Source organism: Cherax quadricarinatus, unplaced genomic scaffold (assembly GCF_038502225.1).
Source record: "Cherax quadricarinatus isolate ZL_2023a unplaced genomic scaffold, ASM3850222v1 Contig2733, whole genome shotgun sequence".
Taxonomy (NCBI): Eukaryota; Metazoa; Arthropoda; class Malacostraca; order Decapoda; family Parastacidae; genus Cherax; species Cherax quadricarinatus.
The window spans coordinates 1-7851 of NW_027197759.1; positions in this window are offsets into that span (position 1 = coordinate 1).

Sequence of the window (7851 nt, forward strand, 5' to 3'; positions counted from 1 at the left end):
TGTACTGTTCTTGTATGTTACTGTACTGATCTTGTGTTACTTTACTGTGACAAGTGTTGAAGACTGAGCACATCTGTTTCTAACTCTGAGTCAGTTAGTATATATTTTGATAGAATTACCGACAATATGTAAAGTAAAAGGACACAAGTGCAACTAATGTGACATTTTATTGTGGCAATTTTATTGTGACATTTTATTGTGACATTTTATTGTGACATTCTATTGTGACATTTTATTGTTTCGCTCTTCAGGAGCTTTGTCAAGCCGTTACAAACAGTACATGGACACAGATGGTATATATAGGCTTAGAGTGAGGTGTGATTGCAGGTGGTAGTAGTAGTAGTAATATAATATTGCAGGTGGTAGTAGTAGTAGTAATATAATATTGTAGGTGGTAGTAGTAGTAGTAATATAATATTGTAGGTGGTAGTAGTAGTAGTAATATAATATTGCAGGTGGTAGTAGTAGTAGTAATATAATATTGCAGGTGGTAGTAGTAGTAGTAATATAATATTGCAGGTGGTGGTAGTAGTAGTAGTAATATAATATTGCAGGTGGTAGTAGTAGTAGTAATATAATATTGCAGGTGGTAGTAGTAGTAGTAATATAATATTGTAGGTGGTAGTAGTAATATAATATTGCATTTGGTAGTAGTAGTAGTAATATAATATTATAGTAGTAGTAATATAATATTGCAGGTAGTAGTAGTAGTAATATAATATTGCAGGTGGTAGTAATAATAATAGTAGTAGTAGTAATATAAACAGGTGGTAGTAGTAGTAGTAATATAATATGGTAGAACAATTAACTTGCAATTAGCTTTTATATCCATTTACTCATGTGCAATTTAATTGTTCTACCACTAGTATTGCACCTCACTCTAAGCCTATATATATCCTCTGTGTCTATGTACTGTTTGTAACGGCTTGACAAAGCTCCTGGTGAGCGAAACGTTGCCACAATAAAATGTCACATTAGTTGCACTTGTGTCCTTTTACTTTACTCAGTCAGTTAACCTGAGCAACTTTTAAGTGGATCTGTCTTGTCCATAATCTTTCTCTTATTTACATGAAAGAATCCTTTAGTTATTCCTCGAGTTCATTGCGTCTTCAACTTCATAATGTCTTTTGACTTTTCTTATTCCGTTTTTTAAATTTCTCTTTTTAATTGAATATACTGATTTCTTAAGTGCCCTTCTGTCTTATTTATTCTCCTGTAGATGTCTCTCTTTTGACCTACCAGATATGTTAATCTGTTGTTTTTCCATATACGTAATTGTTTTTTATCTAATTTCCCTATCTGGAACCTTCGGGACCTTTGAGTGGGTCTCTGGTCCTTTTTATATTTCAAGCTTTTTGAATTTCAACGGATTTCAATTTCAACGCTCGTGTACGGTAACCAGGACAAAATTTTGTGAATTATTGCCATGTGCAAGTTCCACTGTGTTCCACTACAAACATCCACAACATCCACAGTGTTCCACTACAAACATCCACAACATCCACAGTGTTCCACTACAAACATCCACAACATCCACAGTGTTCCACTACAAACATCCACAGTGTTCCTCTAAAAACAGTGTTACGCTAGAAACATTCACAACATCCACAGTGTTACGCTAGAAACATTCACAACATCCACAGTGTTACGCTAGAAACATTCACAACATCCACAGTGTTACGCTAGAAACATTCACAACATCCACAGTGTTACGCTAGAAACATTCACAACATCCACAGTGTTACGCTAGAAACATTCACAACATCCACAGTGTTACGCTAGAAACATTCACAACATCCACAGTGTTACGCTAGAAACATTCACAACATCCACAGTGTTACGCTAGAAACATTCACAACACCGTGGGTTCAAATCCCGGCCGTGGTATGGTTTCCTCGTGACTTCACTGATCACTGTATCCTCTTCCACTCCTTTCCTCTTGATGTTGTGTTGTGATCTGTGATGTACAGAAGTTAGCATATACTGTACCATGAACTGTCTGGAACACTATGGTGATAATGTCTAGGTAGATTGTCGTCTAACTAACCATAGTACAGTTCATATTAATTACATTACATACTTTCTTTACTTCATATCTCCTAATTAAATTATTTTTCAGTTGGTAAGTCTTGATTAAATGTTGCAATGATTAATCATGAAACGGTTTAAAACCGAACAGAAACTTCAATCTTAAGTTATGGAAGAAGCAGTGATGAAAAAGGTTCCAGAAATATTGCTTTACTGAGTATTTAAGTAGTGTTATGAGCTGCAGGAGAAAGTTGTGAGTACAAGTATTGTTCTCACAACAGTTATGATAACACAAATAATTACTATCGATAAGTTATTATAAATAGGTAATTAACCTTTACACAAACTATAAGAAAAAATAAAACTGAATTAGGAAGGTAGACAGCCACACTGAGATCCAGCTCTGGGGCCCTGATCCAGCTCTGGGGCCCTGATCCAGCTCTGGGGCCCTGATCCAGCTCTGGGGCCCTGATCCAGCTCTGGGGCCCTGATCCAGCTCTGGGGCCCTGATCCAGCTCTGGGGCCCTGATCCAGCTCTGGGGCCCTGATCCAGCTCTGGGGCCCTGATCCAGCTCTGGGGCCCTGATCCAGCTCTGGGGCCCTGATCCAGCTCTGGGGCCCTGATCCAGCTCTGGGGCCCTGATCCAGCTCTGGGGCCCTGATCCAGCTCTGGGGCCCTGATCCAGCTCTGGGGCCCTGATCCAGCTCTGGGGCCCTGATCCAGCTCTGGGGCCCTGATCCAGCTCTGGGGCCCTGATCCAGCTCTGGGGCCCTGATCCCCTGGGGCCCTGATCCAGCTCTGGGGCCCTGATCCAGCTCTGGGGCCCTGATCCAGCTCTGGGGCCCTGATCCAGCTCTGGGGCCCTGATCCAGCTCTGGGGCCCTGATCCAGCTCTGGGGCCCTGATGCTCACCAGGTCAAACTATCTTTTTTCTATTTTCTTGCTTTTTTTCTTCTTATACGAGATAATTTTATTACACTTTCATATATCTTTTTTTGTAATATAATGAATGAAATTAAATTAATAAACAGATATTTAAAACAATAACCTTATTCATGTTTATTATATTTCTTGCTTTACTAATCTAAACATAATGGTTTATAAGAATAAACATTCCATATTTTTATCATCATTTAAATGTGGGATCTTTTAGCAAGTGTTGTTCAGTCTTTGATATATTTACTTAAGCACCTTATATGTGGCCTTATTTACCTGAAGAATATATGTTGTTTACACACTTTGTACAACACTAAATATTCTTTATTAGTGTCTGTCAGGTGTTGTTGGAGAGACAAGTTTGTCAGGTGTTGTTGGAGAGACAAGTTTGTCAGGTGTTGTTGGAGAGACAAGTTTGTCAGGTGTTGTTGGAGAGACAAGTTTGTCAGGTGTTGTTGGAGAGACAAGTTTGTCAGGTGTTGTTGGAGAGACAAGTTTGTCAGGTGTTGTTGGAGAGACAAGTTTGTCAGGTGTTGTTGGAGAGACAAGTTTGTCAGGTGTTGGAGAGACAAGTTTGTCAGGTGTTGTTGGAGAGACAAGTTTGTCAGGTGTTGTTGGAGAGACAAGTTTGTCAGGTGTTGTTGGAGAGACAAGTTTGTCAGGTGTTGTTGGAGAGACAAGTTTGTCAGGTGTTGTTGGAGAGACAAGTTTGTCAGGTGTTGTTGGAGAGACAAGTTTGTCAGGTGTTGTTGGAGAGACAAGTTTGTCAGGTGTTGTTGGAGAGACAAGTTTGTCAGGTGTTGTTGGAGAGACAAGTTTGTCAGGTGTTGTTGGAGAGACAAGTTTGTCAGGTGTTGTTGGAGAGACAAGTTTGTCAGGTGTTGTTGGAGAGACAAGTTTGTCAGGTGTTGTTGGAGAGACAAGTTTGTCAGGTGTTGTTGGAGAGACAAGTTTGTCAGGTGTTGTTGGAGAGACAAGTTTGTCAGACAAGTTTGTTGTTTGGAGAGACAAGTTTGTCAGGTGTTGTTGGAGAGACAAGTTTGTCAGGTGTTGTTGGAGAGACAAGTTTGTCAGGTGTTGTTGGAGAGACAAGTTTGTCAGGTGTTGTTGGAGAGACAAGTTTGTCAGGTGTTGTTGGAGAGACAAGTTTGTCAGGTGTTGTTGGAGAGACAAGTTTGTCAGGTGTTGTTGGAGAGACAAGTTTGTCAGGTGTTGTTGGAGAGACAAGTTTGTCAGGTGTTGTTGGAGAGACAAGTTTGTCAGGTGTTGTTGGAGAGACAAGTTTGTCAGGTGTTGTTGGAGAGACAAGTTTGTCAGGCAAAACTCCAGACCGTCGTGTCTGGAGTTTTGAGACTCTCAGATCGCGAGTTCTATCCCCGCCCGTGGTATGGTTTGTTTGCAATCGTGTCATTACGATTTCGTGTCACTAATGCACTGTTGTCTTGGTTTAAGATTACTACTAACCAGAACTCCTAAATCCTTTTCGCAATCAGTAGTATTAAGTAGTATCAAAACTCCAGACACGACGGTCTGGAGTTTTGAGACTCTCAGATCGCGGGTTCTATCCCCGCCCGTGGTATGGTTTTTTTTAGTGCGTTAGTGTTCGCAATAAAGCTAACAGAATTCTTGGCTTCACATCTAGAAGTATAAATAATAGAAGTCCCCAGGTTGTTCTTCAACTCTATATATCCTTGGTTAGGCCTCATTTAGACTATGCTGCTCAGTTCTGGTCACCATATTACAGAATGGATATAAATGCTATGGAAAACGTACAGAGGAGGATGACAAAGATGATCCCATGTATCAGAAATCTTCCCTATGAGGATAGACTGAGGGCCCTGAATCTGCACACTTTCGAAAGGCGTAGAATTAGGGGAGATATGATCGAAGTGTATAGTGTGTGATCCTATACTGCCTCTCACCCCTCAGTGAGTGATCATATACCGCGTCTCAACCCTCAGTGAGTGATCATATACCGCGTCTCAACCCTCAGTGAGTGATCATATACTGCCTCTTACCCCTCAGTGAGTGATCATATACTGCCTCTCACCCCTCAGTGAGTGATCATATACCGCGTCTCAACCCTCAGTGAGTGATCATATACTGCCTCTCACCTCTCAGTGTGTGATCATATACTGCCTCTCACCTCTCAGTGTGTGATCATATACTGCCTCTCACCTCTCAGTGTGTGATCATATACTGCCTCTTACCTCTTAGTGTGTGATCATATACTGCGTCTCACCCCTCAGTGAGTGATCATATACTGCCTCTCACCTCTCATTGTGTGATCATGCACTACGTCTCTCCTTACTCTATGAGTGATCATATACTGCCTCTCACCCCTCAGTAATTAATCATATACTGACTCTCCCCATCCTATACTACCTCACTTTTTCCTCTCAGTGAATGGTGGTATAGTGCCTCTCACTTCTCAGTGAATCATTACATACTTCTCTTCCCTCGGTGTTTGATCATATGCTGCCTCTCACCCTTCAGTTTGTGTTTTTTAGTGTTCTTTTAAGATCAGTGAGTGATCATATACTTCCTCTCATTCCCTCAGTGTGTGATCTTATACTGTATCTCTTCTTTCAGTGTGTGATCATATGGTGCGTCTCAATCTTCTGTTTATATATTATGCTGTTTCTCACCCCTTAGCGTGTGATCTTATGCTGCCTCTCACCCCTCAGTGTCTTTGAACATGTACTGCCTCTGAACTATCTGTGTGTGTGTGTGTGTGTCTGTGTGTGTATGTATGTGCGTGTGCGTGTATATGATCGTATGCTTCCGCATCACTTCTAAGACAGTAATCATATCCCTCCCTCATGTTTTTATAACTAGAACCCGAGAGAGAGAGAGAGAGAGAGAGAGAGAGAGAGAGAGAGAGAGAGAGAGAGAGAGAGAGAGAGAGAGAGAGAGAGAGAGAGAAAGATTTACAGTTACGTACTTGTTTCTTCAGCAACACAACTATGTTTTCGGTGTCGTATTTTTAGTAACATGTTCATTAGATCTATTTTAATTAATTTCTAAGTTACAGTACTAATTAACCAAACTTCAGGTTGAAAGTTAAGACACATGTGCTACTTCTGGATATCTTTATTGTAGACGTTTCGCCATCCAGTGGCTTTATCGATATAGATTCAAAGACATAATTAGAAGACAAAAGAACTATATACAAAAGATGAGGTAATCAGTCCCTCAGCCTTGGAGTTAGTGTTCACAGCATCGTGGTGGTGGAGAATCTGGAGCAAAGGCAAGGAGGCTGGCGGTTATTTAGGCGTCAGTGGATAGGGACGTGTAGCAGATGAGGGCATAGTCACTGGTAGGCGGGATTCCCCAGTGGAAGTAGGTCCTACCCAAAGGGATGGGTTAGTTGTAGTAGTTACATCGCCACGATGCTGTGAACACTAACTCCAAGGCTGAGGGACTGATTATCTCCTCTTTTGTATATAGTTCTACTGTCTTCTAATTATGTCCTAGAATCTGTATTGATAAAGCCACTGGATGGCGAAACGTCTACAATGAAGATATCCAGAAGTTGCACATATGTCTTAACTTTCATATTGTCGGTATTTTATACCTTTCTTGCACAAACTTTAGGTTCACTGCAGCGCTTGAGTAAGACACATGTTCAGTAATTTAATATTTTTATCTCGAAATGTTTGGCCATCTCAGGAGGTTGTTATTATCTGAAGTTATGGAACCGAATACACTTCAGTTTCGTGGGACTGATCACCTCAAACTTACTCCTAGGAGGCGAAGGGAATGGTCACCTCATATACATATTTCCATTACTTCTGCTTAACAGATGAAACAAGTCGTTATTAACGCTATTTTTTTCAACATATCGGCCGTATCCCACCGATGGAGGGTCACCTAAAACGGAAAATGAAAGTTTATTCTTTTAAATTTATTAATGTATACAGGAGAAGGGAGTTACTAACCCCTTGCTATCAACATATTAGTCGCTTATTACGTCATACACAACTTACTGAGGAAGAATTCTGTTCCATTTTCCCGTGGAGATAAAAGGAAATAAAGAAGAACAAAAACTACTTAAAAATAGAAGAAAACCCAAAAGTATATATATATGTCGTGCCGAATAGGCAGAACTTGCGATCTTGGCTTAAATAGCAACGCTCATCTTGCCATATAGGACAAGTGAAAATTTGTGTATGCAATAATTTCGCCAAAATCATTCTGAACCTAACGAAAAAAATATATTTCACTGTGCTTGTTTAGTATTAAATTATTGTAAACAAATCTAAAATATATTTAGTTGGGTTAGGCTAAAATAAATTGATCTTGTTATAATAAGGTTAGGTAAGTTTTTAAGATTCTTTTGATGCAAAATTAAAAATTTTTACATTAACATTAATGAAAAAAATATATCTTTAAACTTATAAGAGAAAATTTTAGAAAGGACTTAATTTTAAATGAGTTCTTGCTAATTGACCAGTTTTACATATTCGGCACGACATATATATATATATATATATATATATATATATATATATATATATATATATATATATATATATATATATATATATATATATATATATATATATATATACACACACACACGTGTGTGTGTGCGTGTGCGTTTGTATGTACTCACCTAGCTGTATTCACCCAGTTGTAATTACAGGGGTCGAATTATAGCTCCTGGCCCCGCCTTTTCACTGGTCACTACTAGGACACTCTTCCTGCTCCATGAGCTTTATCATACCTCTTGTTAAAGCTATGTATGGATCCTGCCTCCACTTCATCACTTCCCAAATTATTCCACTTCCTGACAATTCTGTGACTGAAGAAATACTTCCTAACATCCCTGTGATTCATCTGAGTCTTCAATTTCCAACTATGACTCCTTGTTGCTGTGTTCC